General features: G+C 36.2%; 1 protein-coding gene across 6 annotated transcripts in view; it reads left to right on the top strand.

The window, feature by feature from the left end:
* LOC106662765 (serine/threonine-protein kinase minibrain) overlaps window positions 1-18980 on the top strand; it is a 96100-nt gene that overhangs the window by 34157 nt on the left and 42963 nt on the right. The gene's annotated exons all lie outside the window — the stretch shown is intronic.

The raw sequence follows: 18980 nt of genomic DNA, 5'->3' as shown, positions 1-18980 counted from the left end.
GTGCAACAATCCAGTGCACTTTCCTCACGGGTTTAATTAATCAGAAAAGCAAACAAATCGTTTTGGACATTAGTGCATAATTTACAGGACAAGTTCTTCGCAGGGGGCGGGTGTCTGAACGTTATCCTGCCGGGCAAAAGAAACCCCTTCCTCGTCCTCTTCTTGACCGGCCGAATTCCCTCAAGTAAACGTAGGCACAAGAATTCCAAACCCGCTATAGGAATTTTGCCCTGCCCACAGCGCCAGGAATTAGCTGTTGTAACACACCCTCTCATCTTCTGTTTTAATTAATATATTAAGTAATTAGTTAATAATTATTGTCATACTTTTGTGTTCGGTGGAAGAATAAATGGATAGTTTACTCATGTAGTACTCAAGGTAGTGTTAATAAAAGATATTCCGTTATTTAAATATGAGTATGATGTTTTTCTCTTTGTGCTAACGGGAAGTGGTGATAACTATTGTGAGGGCAGAACTCTGTGGTTTCATGTTACTAAGTGCAGATTTCTATTTAGAAAAGCTCGAACAAAGAAAATTGTAAGAAAAATATTTTTCTTTGTCGATAACGATAATTTATGGAATGCGGGTTATGACATCTTTTAAATCTTTCGACGGCCGTGTACTTATTTTTCTAAAGACAAAGGCGAGATAATAGGGTTTAGTAGAATGAGAAGAAGCCGCCATTGGATTACCAAGATATTGAGCCCTTGCTCACTGATTCACTTAGCTCCCCCATTATTAATACTCTTCGAAGGGAGTGCTTCGCACAACTAAGTGATAATCCTCTTCAGAGCCCTATAGGATTGATCAACTCCATCCAACAAACCTTAGCCCGCACTTTTTGACATGCGTTGGATTTTTAGATAACGTGGTTTCAGCTTATTTTAAATAGGAGTGTTTGTTTATCCATTGAAAACATCCTTTCTCCTAACGCCACGAAACTTAATTTTCTTAAATAAAATAAACAATTTAAACTCTTTAACCAATGCAATATTTATTTTGTCATTGGTTCTGGTTTGTTTTTTAAAAATGATACATAATTTGTTCTGAAGTCTCAGGGTAACAAATTTGATCATTTCCATGCTGTTTTGGCCTGTCAGAAGCGTTTTGGCTTATTGTTTGCTCGTTTTGGCATTTAGGTGACTTCTACTGTACACCACAAATAAAAGACAGGAATAACACATTTTATGGACATTTTCCAACCAAAGTATATAGCCCAAAGATAATATCATGATAATATATTTTGTTGAAGTCGTGAGGAGCGGTCAAGAAGAGGTAGTTTATAAAAACACCTTTTTTCATTTTTTTTGCCTACTTTTCGACCTCTATAGCAGCAGAATACAAATTCACGCTTCAAAACACTTTCACACAGAACCAATACGACACCACAAGAATAGCACCACACTTTATGTATGAAATACTTGGTTTAAAATTTATATTTACATCTTAAATTGTATTTTTCTAATTAATATGTTTTGTAATTTACCCGGGCCCGTCCTGAAGATGACCTTCATAAAGGTCGAAACACCGGCAAAAAACTACCTTTTTCTAAACTACCTCATTCTTGACCGCCCCTCACGGCTTCAACAGGCCACCAAGAAACACACGTAATATATTTATTTATTTGTTACGAAATATTTTGATTGGAAAATACTCATATACTATTGAAACCTGAGATAATTGAAAATCGAACACCAGCCACCGAACATCACATCAGAAATCAAAGAGGCCAAAAGCTACACTATTGAAGGAGTTTAAAAGACCCGAGACCAGGATAACAAGGACGTTCGGAAAGAAGCTGCAAGTTCACATCCCTCAAGAAATCTCACAAATAATTTGTATGACTTGCCGTTTGAGGGTTGCGACATGACTTAGGCTTCCGCAGGGTTCGATCCTTGGACCTACCTTATTTACACTCTTCTTAAACGTCATGCCTAAAATAAAGAACTCCCATCTTGCATAATACGCTGATGACATGGCCCTCTATTGCTCATCATAGAGACTATGCACCATCGTAAACACATTAAATCTTGAGCATGCAAAAATTAGCCGTTTTTGTGTTAGATGGAAGGATAAATACATGTAAGACCGAAGCAATTCTTTTTACTAGCCGTAGACCGTTGGAAACCCATAAGACCTCTTTGGGGGGGGGGGGTTAGTAAATTGTATGGACAAAGTTGTTTATCTGGGAATGACGCTAGACAGGAAACATAATTTTGGTAAGCACATCCAAGGGCTAGTCGTTAAGGGACTATGTGCCATTAAGACATTATTTCCGCTTTTATCTAGAGAATCGCTTATCAGCATGGGGAACAAAACTCAAATTTTTAAAACCATCGTCAGACCCATGTTGCTGTACGCCTGCCCTACATGGAGCTACACTTGTGACACAAATATCAAAAAACTTAAGTCATACAAAACAAATTCCTAAGAAATCGTGAGATGCGGTCTGGTGAGATGTAGGTTTCAGAAAAACATTTTCTTTATCGTGCCAACGTTTCGATCTTTATTGAGATCATCTTCAGGGCTCAAAGTAATTGTCTTCTGTGTCTCAATAAAGATCGAAACGTTGGCACGATAAAGAAAACGTTTTTCTGAAACCTACATCACACCAGAGACCGCATCTCACGATTTCTATATAAATATCGATTAACGGTCACTAATCACGACACAAAATTCCTAATGCTTGCCACTTCATCTCCGAGATACACGAGGCTTACCAAAGTCGATATGGAAACGCATAAAATGGATTCGCAACGTCTAAGTCGTGAGCACGAAACAATTTTTTGCACGTCTGTCTATGAGCCAAAATTCAATCTGCAATAGATAGGGAGATATACCACATTTTCGTGGAAACATAGAAGAATAAAGCATAATATCATGTAGAGACAATGATAACGCATGTAACTTATACGTATGAAAACTATCTGACTCCATAATGATATAAGCACCTGTGTGTTATACTTGTGATATTTATATTTTGCCATTATTTTAGAGATATGCCATGTTTAGTTAAATTTATTTCTTTATTTATATTTATTTTTTTATTATTTTATTGCTGTTTGTATTTTATTGTTGTTTACACTTGATGGTATTGTTATTTTTAGATGTTTTGGATTATAGTTGACATCTATTTAATATTTATTATTAGACAACACTTACTAAATTATAAATTTATGTAGTACCTATTTCCTATGTAATTTGTCAGTAAATATATTACTACTTCTACTCTTAGGTTTGGTCAGGGTTTTAAGCAGGATGAGCTAGGTATGAGGTCAATAACCACCACTTAGCGAAATGCCGAAACCCATCCAAAGACTAAAACAACGAGGATAGGCAGACCAAAATGATCCGAAACTAACTAGTTTATAGTAAGGTTCATAGTTTTAAATTCCAAAATTCCAAAAGTGCATTTGGTAAATAACTAAAAAAAAAAAAGACGTTATACTTTATGTTTGTAGATAAAGTTTAAGAGAATTATATTGTGAAGTTCTCTCAACCTCTCAATACCGAACAGTTGTATACACAACACTTTGTTCTCGGATTCGTCTGTAACTAAATCGGAATAGTGAAAATTTTCTATCCGGCCCTAGCATTAGAAGCATCATTTTCGGGATAAAGGATGCATTCTTTGTCTTTCTTTCAAAGAGATCTCGTTAGGAATGTGAAACTCCTTGCAAATATTTACCGAAGGTAAATGTATTTCGCAACTAAAGTTTGCATGATACACTCGCATGTGTTTTTTATTTAGGGGGTGGATGAAGGGTTGTAAAGGAATGAGTCAGACTCGTGGGAGTGGAATTGAGCAAAGTGTGTTGAGTGCATAAAGGATCCTTGTTTGTAGATGTTACGAGTCGGCGGCGCGGCGGACAATGGCCCTGATAAGCCGCCCCCACAAGTCTTTCCTTCTCCTGTCAACCTACACTCCACCACCCCCCTTGCAAAACGCCAATCCCCGTCTACATCTACATCTACAGAAGCCGGTCAAATGTGTCCCGATGGTGTTTGTCAAACGTTCTACTATTTCTATTAACGATATGCGTTTGACCTCTTTTCGCTCCAACGAGAAATAGCCTCTAGTACAAATCTCAATCTCCTTAAAATAGTAATTAAAAATCCGGGCGGCAGCCCGATCGTGAAGCGAAACAATTATCGAAGACGTTACTTGAATTCTAAATTGTTTGCACATAAGCTTATAGGAATTTATTAGCCCTCGCTGATGCTGATAATAACCCATAAGCCAATTGTTAATTAACCCAGTTTGGCCAGACTCCTCTTAAATTTTATTAACTTGATGTAAAATTTATACTATACTTAGTTGAGCTGACTTAGTAATGACGATAAGACACTTGTAGTGAAGTTTGAATTATCCACCCCGTAATGTTGTTCATCGAACTTACTACACATGCAATGATGTTCAATATTCAACAATTTATACAATTGGCAACAACTTTACAGACCGTGTTAAATAATAGTATTCGTGTGTTGTACCATGGAGGCCTGAAGGCGGTTGAAGCTTGCCCTTAGGAAAGTCTACTTCGGTTATGCTATAGTGTTCACAAATAAAAGAAATCATCGAGAGCCCAGGCTTTTTATAAAGAGAGATTTACTTAATTCCATCAACCCGAAGGTTTTTGGGTATGGTTTTTGATTAAAAAAAAAATTGATGTGGACGCCTCATATAAAGGAAAGTCTTAACTGTCTCCTTCTTCACTAAACTCAAATCCAACTTGAAATTCCCCCCTCATTTCGCAACATTTTTTGACAGACAACCAAGATATAAAACCCCGTAGTACAAAATTACATCTCATCAAAACTAATTAGAAAACCAATATTAAACAATACTTTACATTCCAAATTACCCCCCCCCCTCCAATGGTTATTTCCTTAAATAATTTAACTTTATCTTGCTAGTTTCCGAAAAAAATTAACCAATCTGAATGAACTTAAATAAAGAAATTGTAGGTATAACAATGCCTTATTAATTCACACTGATGGATACGAAAAGTCTGAGAAAGTACGTTGTGGATTGTTATCCGGCTACGACATTACCTAACTTGTTAATGCAGTGCTGAATTAATGGCTACATTTAGGGCGTTATTTGATATTGGGTTAAGTCATAGTGGTATTACAATTTTCAGTGACTGTTACAGTGCCTACCATCCATACAAAATTGTAGTTCCGGGAATCTTATCGTTCAAAATATTACATCTATAATACACACTATTGTCAGACTTGAAATTTCTTATTATAAATTACTTTTTTAGGGCGTTTCAATGGCTAAGGTCATTTGACGCCCTAGTATTTAAACCTTCTATCTTAGTGTGTGGTGATTAGTGACCGTTAATCAATAATTATTCAGAAATCGTGAGATGCGGTCTGGTGTGATACACATATACACAATGAGATACACCGCATCTCTATCATGCATCACTTCTATCTTAGGATAGCTATATCCCTTCTGAGTGCTATAAAGCTCTGACTCCAAACATTCCTTAATAAACTAATCTATCCTATTGCGATCCAAAGATTTAAATCTTAATTTGGAAGGGCAAGCAAAAAACCCAATTTAAATGATCAAATTTATTCCTGTTCTATGATTAGAATTTCGAATTTTTGTTCCATAATTTAAACATTTCCCATATGCTTGTATGGCCAATAGTAATAATAATGGAATAGCAACAGTCTCAGCATGAGTATAGGTTCGTTGTAATTTTATTCTTCCGTTCAAATCTGTAAATACACTAATGCTACTTAACAATAATAATAAAACAAAACACAATAACAACTTGTAGGGGGCGTCGGTGGCCGCAGCGGTTTAGGCGTTGACACGGCGCTCATCACTGTAAGGTAAAGGTACCGGGTTCGAATCCAGCGGCCCTGCATTCGAACCCGACACACTTACAAATGGGCTTTTTTTAAAAACACCGGCACCCTGAGGGTTTATATGACCTCTGCTGTTGCGAACCCTCGTAAAAAAATAAATAAAAAAATAACACTTGTAGTTTGTATACTTGTATTGCAGTTTATTACCCCGCAATTTGTATTTTCTTTTACTTCGTTTTTCCGCTCCGGCAGCCTCAAAAATTACTGAAAAGAGAAATAAATCTTGCTCGCAGAACTCTCATTCAAATACTAGCAGACAAACATTCAAAGGTGTCAGAATTTGGGAAAATACCTAAATCTCATTATAAATGCAAATAAATTTATAGAGCTGAAAAGTGCTCTTCGAAACGAACACTGGGGACCTAGTAACTTCTAAATCACATGAAAGGTTGAGCCTTTGGCTAACGGTTTGCACAGTGCGACAGTCAAATAATATGTTACAGAAATATGTTATATAGTCAGAATGATGAAGGGCTCACCAATAACTACAAGCAAAAACTAAAAAGTATAAGTCAGCTTTTGACTAGAGTAGAAAACCGGAAATTGAACAAATTTTCTGTTTCAAGCAACACATCAATCGAACAAAATAAGCAAAAGGGTTCGTTTTAAGGCGGAATCGGTGATCCATCTATTATTCCACAAACGTCAGGAGAAATTGGGCCGCATAATTATAAAAAAGCATTTATAATTATGGTGACGTTTTCTGGCCGTGTAACAATTATTGACTGCATTCCCCACACGTACACACTTACATGCGGTAGCACTACTTATACCATGCATTTAACCGGTCTTGTCATTGCGTGGAACTGTCTAACACATCCCAGCCAACGCATTGCAATGCAGTGTTCGGTTAGTTGAAAATGCGCGCCCCATTTTCTCTTAGTGTTTTCTATTAGTGATCCCATCTCCATCAGTCGCGAGTCGAGTCTGTACGATGACATTCCGAACCGTTTGAATTCAAAAACAGTTATAAAGAGAAAATTGATCCTTGTCCTAGGTTTTTCTACGTTGAGTAACGTTCTGCCGTGCCACAGTCAATAATTCATTCGTCATCACTCCTGCATAGTAAATTCTCTAGCATTGTAAAGATATGCAAGAGCAAAAGATGCATTGGTCAATTTGTAGTGCGTCGCTGATTGTTTTGTCGCTGACAAGGCCACCAAGATTCTGTTTTGACATGTGACGAGTGTGATCTACATCTAACCGTTGACCTAATCGTTGCCGATTGTCATACATGATTTATTTTTTATCGAATGTTATTATGCACCCTAGAAATGTCATTTTTTTTATCGTGCTAGCTGAATAACAAAGATATTTTGACGTTTAAAGTAGTGAGATTCATTATGTTCATTTGGAAATCACGTGCCGAGCCTTATAATTTTTACGATTAGTTTTAATGTCTGGTTTAGTCAAGATTCGCCGCGAGTTCTCTCACGTTTAAATGGATGGTGATGGTCTTTCGCCGGTTCCTTTCGTCGTCCTTTCAGAAAATAATAATCTTGGGCAGCAGATTGATCGAGCAGTGAGTACATAAAAAAAGTATTTGGAAATCACTTGTTTTTATTATCACGTTTAAAATGAACTTAAAATGTGAATAGATGGGGGCGTCGGTGGCAGCATGGTTTAGGCGTAAGTTAAAGTTCCCGGGTTCGTATCCAACGGCCCTGCATTCGAACCCGACATACTTGCAAATGGGCTTTTTTCAAAAACACTGGCACCCTGAGGGTTTATATGACCTTTGTTGTTGCGAACCCTCGTAAAAAAATGTGTCTGATTCTGAAAGAAACCATAAATTGCTATATGTAATTAATTAACATTTAACGGATTGTAAATATTTTGCTTGGAATCAACAGGAAATTTTAATCTACTTGTGGTAATGAAAGTGTTATATGAACAAAAACGAACGTTTCATGTGAGGCAATCCATATTGTGGCGGAAATAAATTTGAAATAGTTATGCCATCTGCCGATTGCCGTTGTTTCGACCTTGCGATTTCCTAACATACTAGCCTTATAGTAAGAGAAATATATATTAAGGGCTAGATCGGTGTAATTACTTATAACTAAATAATAAAACATGTAAATACACATGAGTGGCCCTATAAACTATTATATATTTTTAGACAGCCTAAATTATTCGACGGTAGATGATGCAGCGTGTAGCAGGTAGGGATAATGAGACAATTAGTAGGGTGCATTAGTGTGGTCGTGGTCGGAGAGGTGACAAGGGAGGCAGGTGCCTTATCGGGTTTACGTGTGAGCTCCTACCCTTCCTTGGTAATTGAATCTTTAGCCCCTCTGCGTTGTCAGTCTATTTCTTAAGATAATTGTTGGTGTATTATGGTCGGGTGTCCTAACCTACAGGCTGGAAACCGAGATCGTCTACAGGACTCTTCAGCCCATACAATCAGTGGAACGTCGAATTGTATGAGCTGTGTGGTGTTCAGAATATTAAACAATTGCGTGGTTTATTGTACACAATCCTTGTTTTGTATTTATAATAATAGAATTTGTTGTTGGTGTTTATCCTGTAGTTGCAATTGTCGCTTTTCTGTTTTTTTCTTCACTCGCTCAGTAGTTTTAACTATACGTATACTATTGGGTTGTCCGGAAAATAATGCAGGATTTTAAGTTTTCATTAAAAAAAATCTATATAAAATATTCTGTTTACGTTTACAGGATTACTCATTTGTATGAATGTCAACACTTATTAATCCTCTTCCAAATGATATTGTTTGTTTACCTCTGTAGCATTCCGCTACTTGGAAATAATTCAGTCATCCTTATAATGTCAAAGCGAGAATTTCGTACGATTTTCTTTTACGAGTTTAAACTCGGCCGAAGCGGAGCCCAAACGGCTAGAAACATTAACCAAGTCTGGGGCGAGGGTTGTGTTAATGAGTGCACTGTGCAAAGGTGGTTTAAAAAATTTCGGGAGGGAGATTTCAGCCTTGAAGATGAAGAAGGTCGTGGAAGGCCTTCCTCTCTTAATGATGATGTTCTGCGATCAGTGGTGGAAGAAAACCCCAAAACAACTGTTCGAGAACTTGCAGAGCAACTCAAAGTCAGTAAAACGACCGTCGCTGACCACCTCAAGGCGATTGGAAAAGTGAAAAAACTCGAAAATTGGGTTCCACACTCATTAAACGATCGCCAAAAAAATCAGCGCTTTGATGTTTGTGCATCACTTCTTTGTCGAAACAAAAATGACCCATTTCTGGCCAGAATTGTTACATGTGACGAAAAGTGGATTCTCTACGATAACACTAGACGTTCTGGACAGTGGCTCGACAAAGGAGAAGCTCCAATACATTTTCCAAAGCCCCCAACTCATCAAAAAAAGGTAATGGTTACGGTATGGTGGGCTTCATTTGGTTTAATACACTACAGCTTCTTAAATCCTGGCGAAACCATCAATGCTGAATCATACTGTAACCAAATTAATACCATGCATCAGAAATTGGCAGTAATGAAGCCCTCTTTGGTCAATCGGAAAGGGCCCATTTTGTTGCATGACAACGCTCGACCACATGTGTCACGTGTAACGTCACAAAAATTATTGGAGCTTGGCTATGAAACTTTGCCTCACCCACCCTACTCTCCGGACCTCTCGCCTACTGACTACCATTTTTTTAGACACCTGGACCACTACTTACAACACATAATATTCAAAAATCAAACGGAACTGGAAAATGCATTTATTGACTTTATCAATTCTAAAAATTCTGAATTCTACTCAGACGGAATTAATAAGTTACCAACACGTTGGGAGAAATGTATTGAGAGTATGGGATTTTGATTAAAGAACATTGCTTTAAAGTAACTAGTTTCTTTTTTTTTGTTTAATACCAAAATCCTGCATTATTTTCCGGACAACCCAATAATATAAATAAAGAGAGAAAGTTTGTATGTAAGAAGTAATCCCGAAATCTGCTGGTCCGATTTTGATCACTTTTTTAGTCGCGTTCTTTATGATCATTGGAACATGACAGACATGCTATTGTTGCTGTTATGCAAAACTGCTAATCCCCACTGCTTCGATGTTCGACGAGAAAATTGGGGTTGTATGCGGAGAAGGAGACAGACGTCTATACATTGTACTATATAAATTTATAGATAATATAATTGAGGCGTATTCAATATTCCAATATACATTCACTCTAATAAATACAATCATTCTCAATATATTCAAAAGGTAACACAAAATGTGATATCTACCAAGTAGTATCGTGGAGTACTCTATATTTCTCCATCACACATTACATATATGTTTAAAACTATTCTTATTGAGATTTGATGAGGGCATTAGGGCATAAATATCCTACCATCTTCTTACACTAAGCATTCACCCTAATAAATACATTCACTTTTTAATACACAACAAGTAAATAAAACGAAATATCTACCAAGCAGGTGATGTACTCGATTCATATACATTAAAATAAGTTGATGAATAATATAATTGAAATTTGATGGGATATTCAATATTCCAACATTGTCTCACACATTATTTTATGTTGCACACGGTTTAATGAAGGCTGGGACAAAAATATATTTTTGACATTAATTTCACTTATCAATTAACAGAAGTAGATGCCACACGATTATTGGCCAAGTTAGCGAAGTATAATCAAAATTTTGACAAAATGTTCAAGAATGACATTGTGAACACCCTCCTAAAAATTATGTTCAGTATCTTATTTATTTATAAGGAATGATTCAACTGCATTGTTTTCAATTAAAATTTGGCCATAATGGGTTGGTTTTCCTTCCAGTCAGTCTTAAAATTTAATTCGGCTACAGGAGATAGTTGCAAAAATCAAAGCTACCTAATGGAAGGAAAAATTAATTCGGTTACAGGAGATAGTCACTGAACTAAGTGCCACCTAATGAAAGGTATTTTTTGTAGTACTCTTAAGAACTCTTAAGACTGAAACGACCTCATTGTACCATATGACATCAGAGCATATAAGCCACTGTTCATACTTTTCAATGTTTTTACACGGTTGACGTGCTCCTCGAACTGACATTTATTGCTGCAAATGTAAAATCACTTCCTATAAGAAAAGTCTCTTTTCAGAAAGAGCCTTTGTCAACGGATGCATCTATTCTAAACTAATTTTATATTCTGTACCGAAATTTTTTTACATAAAAAAACGTCGGTCCAAAATTCGAAAAACAAATTCAATTTATCATGAACCATTTAATAATCATGATCAATATTTCCTGTTTGTTGTAAAATTGATGTGACCTTGTTTTCTTTGCTTTCTCTCTTCTTATATGTTTAAAGTTGGTTTCATGGTTTCTTTTAGAGACGAGCTCACAGAAAAATACAAGGGAATGTCACCTTACTTTGCAATGGGAGACATCCATACAAAGACTTTTTCAAAATAAAACTTTTTTTCCCCCCGCGGGTTTGCAACTACTCGGTCATACCAACCACCAGGGTTACGTGCGTGCAAAAAAAAGTTTCTTATTCTTCTAGCGATCTTGGTTTTTAAAACTAATTTTAAAAAACCTATATATATGTATCATGTCACCTTTGCGGGAACACACTTAACATGACGCAATATAACGTGACGTGACGCAGCGCCACTCTACGCATTTGCCACCTAGATTCCCACTGTCCAGATTTTCGACGAGAAGCTTTGTTTGATTAAACCCAGTCAATAACTATTACGAAATTATTAAAACCAAAAAATAGTCAGACGCCTTTTCATGAAATTGTACAAATCATGACGGAAAATGCGTGTATATGCAAAATCCATAAAGTTAAATGTACAAAATCGAAAGATATGGATAAAGTTGATATGTTTTATTTGAGCACAGCAAAAACTGCTTGCTCCATGCAGACTATCAAACTATTGTTCCGTCATCCGAAAATAATGTGAAATCGATCCGTATATTCTCCTTTTCAATATAGAAATCAAATATGTTATTCGCTAGATACATCTCTAATGAGATTGACTTCATGAACCCTAGTTTTTCTGTTCACCGTTGGAAGTAAGCATATCGCTCCTGCTGAATTTCTTCCATGTCTTCTCATATTCTTCCTCAGAGCTACCCATTTCACGTATAGTGCTGTACTGACTACTTTGTATATTTACTGTGTGACTGTCGCGTGGCGTGTCAAGCGATAAGGCGTTGGGTCATGTCGGGTTGCGTTGCGCCTGGCAAGTTTCTTCCCCAGTTTAATTTAAACAAAGAAAGTTTTTTCTGTACCTCAAGAAAAATCTCTATAATAACAGATACAATAACGCCTTTCGTCTATTTCTATCCTACAAAGTGCGATTGTGACGATGGTGATTAGAAAATGAAAAAAGGACGCTCAGAATTACACAAAAGGTATAATTCTCTGATGAGCTCGTCTCTAAAAAGCTTTGGATAATGAAAACGGTTGGTTATGAAGTGAAAACGAGATAAGGAGAGGAGAAAAAAAAACTAGGTTTCACGGGGTGACTAACTCAAGGGTCAAAAGAGAAAGGGGTGGTTTTCTTGAGACCCAGCTAATGGACCGATGACACATTAAGATTTTACAACACATTATTTGCAGTCTGAACAAATTGCATTTTATAAATTTTGCCTTCATTGCCCAGAAAAAGAAAATCTGACTAAACAAGTCTATATATTATGAATGTGAGATTGCTACTTTCAAAACTTTTGGATTTTATAGCATTTTCTTTCTGTATGTTTGTACACATATATACATATTATATTTTTTTCATTAAAAAATTTACTAACTTTCCTAATCGCAATTCTCTTTGATTTTCTATTCTGTGCTTTACGTTTATAATAGACAGAAAGGGTTCCTTAAAATTTCTGTTTATTTTAAAGGCATACAAATAAATTTAACTATTGAAGTGAATAATATCACATTAAACAATTTATAACGATTTTCTTTCAATAGATTCTACTTTTCATTTTATTGCCTATTAATTCTTCCTTTCCGTTTGTCGTCAGATGTACGTTGTAATTTGTACGTTTGTCGAGTATTTGTGAATTTTTACCCTGCATCGCCGTTAAAGGGAAACTGGTCCGTTTTATATGAATGAGAAGTAGTAGGAAGGTAGCGTGTATGCTATCATAATACTGCTAACACGCAGCCGGTTCATTCATAGGTCTCACCACACATTCACACTTCCGCAAACCTTTATAATCTCCATCGCCGTCCCAGTTCCCGTGAATGACCTCGGGGGCCGCCCTGGTTTTTGGCCTTCTCTCAGCTGTTGTCGCATCCATCGGACTGGTCTCGGCCCATAAAAACAAAAGTAGTAAAAGCCCTACAAGCTCGGCTCTCCCTCACAATTGCCTTTATTTCAACCACGCCTGGAATGAAGCTTTCAATTTCTGTAGATTATCAGAATAAGCACAGCGTTTCTAGAACAATGGTAGGAGAGACAATATAACTAGATTGATTGAACCATAACTCTCGGTCGAAAAGCTGTTAGTCTATCGTAATTAGTTGATTTTAATTTAGTTGTCCCCCTAGTCGTTATTCACTCCCCATGTGCTCAATCACTGTAAATTGACCATTCTGTCTAAATGAATTTTGTTTAATCAATAAACAACATCTTTATTTTTTTTATTCTATAAATTCAACGTTAACAAAAAAGTTACAAAATGTTTCATATACTTCTAGTTCAATTGGAAATGACCTTAGTTTATCAACCGGTCTAGTGGCAAATTTCTATATAAGGAGTTCTATAATTTGGAACCTTTTCAAAAAATTGAATGAAATTTCGTTTACTTGGTTTGGCCCATGGTGATTTTGGATGGTCGAATTTCGAAAATAACTTAAAAAGCAGTTGCTACATGTGATGTTCAACTTAACACAGACACGCATACACATGTAGAGAATTAAGCGTATCACTTTACGCAGCACGCAATTCCAGCTTTTCTGATTTACAATAATTACAAAACCGACAGGCCCCGAGAATCACCCACCCTTGGTCTTGGTAGTTCGGAAACAGACTGTGGTCTTATCCGACCAGCCACCGTGTTGGCTCTAGGAGCTATCAACAGCTAGGTCAATTCAGCACCCAACGCATGCTGTTCCTGGATTTAAAATCCTTCATTCTTAAATACTTTATTTCCTATTTCCACACCATTCACTCAGTGGATGGTGGAGTACACGATATTACTCCAGTACCCCTTACACCTATTATCTGACTATAGCACTAGATATTCACCGCACATTCACGCTAATAAATAAATTCACTCCCAACACAGGCTAGGGACACAAAACTATATACTATAATATAACCTTGTTTCCTCCAAAAATAGGACCAGGGGATCCAGATACTTGCTGAACCTGCTCAAGCACAATTCTCATATCGGGTGGATTCCTATGTGCTGTCTATGTTGAGCTTAAAGAATTGCCCCCTTTAATTAGGCTTAAGCAATTTTATTTAAATTTTTGATTATTTATTTATTTTTGGCTTTGCTTTCATATTCTTTAATTTTTTCTCCCTTTTTCACTTTTTTTTGTATATTATGTTTTTTGTTATTTTGTTGCTTTATTTTCGTGTTCTTCCACCTCCGGCAGACGGAAATCTCCATGCCAGAGTTTTCTTATTGTACAGTCATTTTATTTTTTATTACTGTATTATATTATAAAGCTGATTCTTGTAGTAGGATAGCATCTTCGTAAAAGATAGCCGCGTAATAAATACATAAAATTTTTGTCAGAGTAACTCGATACTCCTCCAATACTCGATATTCCTCAATCACCCTATTCACCTGTTATATACCTATAACATTCAATACTCCGCCATCGTCCATCTCGCACCATACATTCACGCTAATAAATACATTCACTCTCAACACATGATGGACGCAAAGCTATACACAATAAAACAACTCGGTTTCTTCCAAAAATTACCAAGATAATCTCTGTCGTACTCAAGCACGATTCTCATATTGGGTGGCAACGTACTCTTTCTAAGAGAAAAGGAGTTACACCTTTCAATTAGGTGGGACACATCGATCAACCTTTCTCCACATGCCGGACACATACGTGGGCTTTGGTCCAAAATAATGTGTCCGTTTGTCAACCTCGCACGGCCTATCATTAATAATAGTATAAAAAAATACGCAATTTTTTATTTAGATAGTGACAAAAGTGTATGAGTAATTATAAGATTTCCAACATATTTATAATTATTTGGAGATCGTGAGATGCGATCTGATGTGACATAGGTTTTAGAAAATATTTCCTTTATCGTGCCAACGTTTCATTCTTTATTGAGGACATCATCAGGGCCTGGGATTTATAAATATTCTTTATGTTATACTTATTTATAAATCCCAGGCCCTGAAGATGATCTCAGAGAAGATCGAAACGTTGGCATGAAGTTTTTCTAAAACCTACGTCACACCATACCGCATCTCACGATCTCCAAAAATTCATTAACTAATTGTCACTAAAAACCACACATATTTATAATATTATGCATTGGTACAAGTTTTGACAAATTTGTCTAAGGTGACATCTGAGTATTTCATATTTGGAATTTTCAAGATATTTATCACTACTTTTGGTGATGGAATTTTTTATTTTGTTTATATGTGCAAGAATGTGCATAAAGGATTGAAGTTTATTTAAATATTAATATTAGTAAAAAGATTTTTTTTTGAGTGGCCTAGAATTTAGAAATCTTTGAGCTCATTTGAAATTTTTTGTTTGATCAAATACATGTAATAATTCCTTGTGCTTTTCTAATGTTTGGGTTTCATGTTCCCTTTAAATTTTGTTTGCTAACAAAATGAGTAATGTTAACGATATTGCAAGAAATTTAGCCAATTAGAATTTGAAGAAGAAGAAACAGCAGAATATTTCTTATGCATATTCTCTTAAAATCAAATATATAATCTTTTTAATCACGATACAGGACAGTTTTAGCAGATTCATTCGTCCATTCTTTGTGGAGTTCTGTCGTAAATGTACTATTGAAGGCCCGTTAATATACTTGTAGTAATTGTCATATACATTATTCTAATGCCTACTCGGAAGCAATAAAAATACTATTACAGATATTTATGGACTAGGGTTCTGCCTACAGATAATATGCCGAATGCCATTGTCTTATATATCATTCTAGACTCCCATTAAAAATGTATTACATATCCCTGCTCCATTTGCCACGAGCCTAATACTATTAAGATTACGGAGACCTCTTTTATATTATTTTCTTTTTTATTGGGCTTGTAAAACAAATTTTATTTGAATTATTTCTTCCCATAGCAGTTGATGAAAATCGTCTCTTACTCAAGTATCAACTTTGCATATGACCACGATCACACACATTTAATCAAGTCGGTTTACTATTGTAATACAAAATAGTGTACTGGCTAGCTAACATGTTCAATTTTTATGTCTTTGTTGTATAACAGCAATCAGTTGTACTAGCACAAAATCGTATTGCTGAGGTTGGGTTCAGAGTGAGGTCAACAGCTAGGTTAATTCAGCATCCAACCTACCTCATTTTAAAATTTATTCTTTCCTATTTACATACCATTCACTTAATTAGGTGGTGGAGTACTCGATATTTCTTCATTATCCCCTCTACATATATTCCACCATCTACCCTCTCACATCTAGCCAAGGAGTTGCATCCTTCAGTTAGGTCGGAAATGGTCCTTAATCGGGTGAGGATGAACCTTCTACGATTCAGATCCTCCGAGAGCCATCTATTGACAGTGCTATTGATCCCAGCGACGCTGACACCTTCATTCAGTCATGTTTTTATTGCATTTTTAGCGACAGAGGGCTGGTTCGCGGTGGTTAAGTCCGGAGGTTGGGACGTCCCGGCATAGCCGCCTCGCTCGCCTTCTCTTTATTACCAGATTTATGTTCAGGACTACATTATTACTGTATATTATTTATTGCTAAAAGGGTTTGGAGTGCTAAGCTGATTAGAGAATACATATGACACCTGCGCCACATTTAAGAAAAAAGTAGAATACACGATCAATTTAACTAGAGAAATTAAACATTCGTGAATTAATTTAGTAGTAAATCACATGCATGGGAAAATTGCTAATTAATCAATTGAGTCTGTTAGAACGGAAATACTTTTGTTTGTTAATTTAGTTGTTACATATATTCTATATTGTTTAAGATTTCACTTTCATATCTTATTGGCAGTTTTCAGACATTGATTTAAGCATTGAAAATATGAAATATTAAAGGATTCATCTCTTTGATACAATTCTCTTATATTTGATCCGTTGAATTCTTGTCAATCTTGTATTGTTCGGTCATTGCTGCGTGATTTCTGCTAGTGCCCGAACATATTTTCAATCGATGGGGTGTTCTGTTTCGCAACTTGTACTTTTAAAAGATGGACTTCGTGAAACTACTCAAAAATTAATAGGGATATGGCTAATTTTATAGTATTGGTGATAGAAAAGCTTTCTCTGCAACGCACCCCACATGTGCTCAATGGGATTGAGGTCTGGAGACAATGGGGGAAGATGTAGATGAAAGATGGAAAATTCCCAGGTTTTTTAAACATTAATGAACAACTCTGCCTCTATGATGTCTGGCGATATCGTCCAGAAATCGAAAATCCCTGGTTTGAGAGATGTATTCCTCGATAATTTCTTGGACACTATGCACTGCGGTGAGGTTTCTTTAACGATACCACTTTCGGTTTAACGCATAATACGCTGATAGTGAAAAATATTACACCGTCAATTATGATTTTTGGATTTGGTTTTATATATGCTTTGATTCACACATGTGTACATACATACACATGTGCAGGGTTGAACCTCACTTATGGCAGTCGAGAATCGTCCAGTCAGACCTCAGTCTTATACGTCAGCCACCGAGATTGGGCTAACAGCTAGGTCAATCAGTACTCAACGCATGGAGTTCCTAGATCCAAATCCATTCACACTCTCAATCAATCTAAATGCATTATTTTTTATTTACATATCGTTCACTTAATCAGGTGGTGGAGTACTCGATATTACTCCATTACCTCTTACACCTATTATATAACTATAGCCTATTCGATATTTACCACACATTCATGGCAATAAATACATTATTACCATCTACCTTCTTACGCTACACATTCAAACAATGTAAATACATTCACTCTCAACACACGCCAGGGACACAAGCAAGGACTAACGTTATTTTATACAATAAAACAACTCTTCTACAAAAGTTGGAACAGCGGACCCAGATAGATGCTCAAGCACAATTCTCAGTCCAACACGCTCTCTTTATAGACCCATGCGGTTGCACCCTTCAATTAAGTGGGACACATCAGCAACTTTTCTCTACATGTCAGATACTAACGCAGGCTTTGGCCCAATGTATTTTATAAATGCGTTTATTATTATTTTAACTTAGTTGATTTTTTCGCAGTTAAAAAATGATAGTTTATAGTTTATTTTTTATAATACAGCCTATAGTGTGAAAGAATTTTTATTTGTAGTCCAACTCTTTTATGAAAGACTCGTGTTATTGAAACTGAGTTTAACACAAGACATCAAACATTATAAAATAATTCATTTATCAATATATTTTGGCCCACAAGAGTGTATGTGTCAACCTCGTATGGCCTATCTCTAATCGGGAGAGGAGGACCCTTCTTCTACGATTCACATCCTCCGAGGGCCAACTGTTGTCAATGCTCTTGATCCCTGAGTGCTCTGCAGACCGTTGTTTCATAGAATTGTCATATAGGAAAGTTACGGGATGTCCTTTTTCCTAAATTTATTTATTTATTTATTTATTTATTTTTTTTTTAATTCAAATGTATCGGTTGAATAATCCGGTTTATCCTGCAGAATTCAAAGGGACTCTCACAAGTTAGACTTCATTAATCATTCAAGGTTACTATGGGTAATTCTGTGAGATTACTTCTTGAGGTCTGCGGATGGCATAAAATTGTAGTTTTATCGTTTTTGATCCTCATCAGAGGTGTGTACGTATTCATCGCTCTCACAGCTTATATCCCTTGCCAAACTACACATTCGACCCGCAGCCCTCAGGGGTAAATGACCCGTATTGTAATGATTAGGAGATTTTTTGACGTCTTCGTATGATGAACTTGCAGTTTCTTTCCTATAATTAAA

Source organism: Cimex lectularius, unplaced genomic scaffold (assembly GCF_000648675.2).
Source record: "Cimex lectularius strain Harlan isolate CLEC.00 unplaced genomic scaffold, Clec_2.1 scaffold45, whole genome shotgun sequence".
NCBI lineage: Eukaryota > Metazoa > Arthropoda > Insecta > Hemiptera > Cimicidae > Cimex > Cimex lectularius.
Note: the sequence above shows the minus strand (reverse complement) of the source record. Positions and strands in the feature narration are given on the sequence as shown.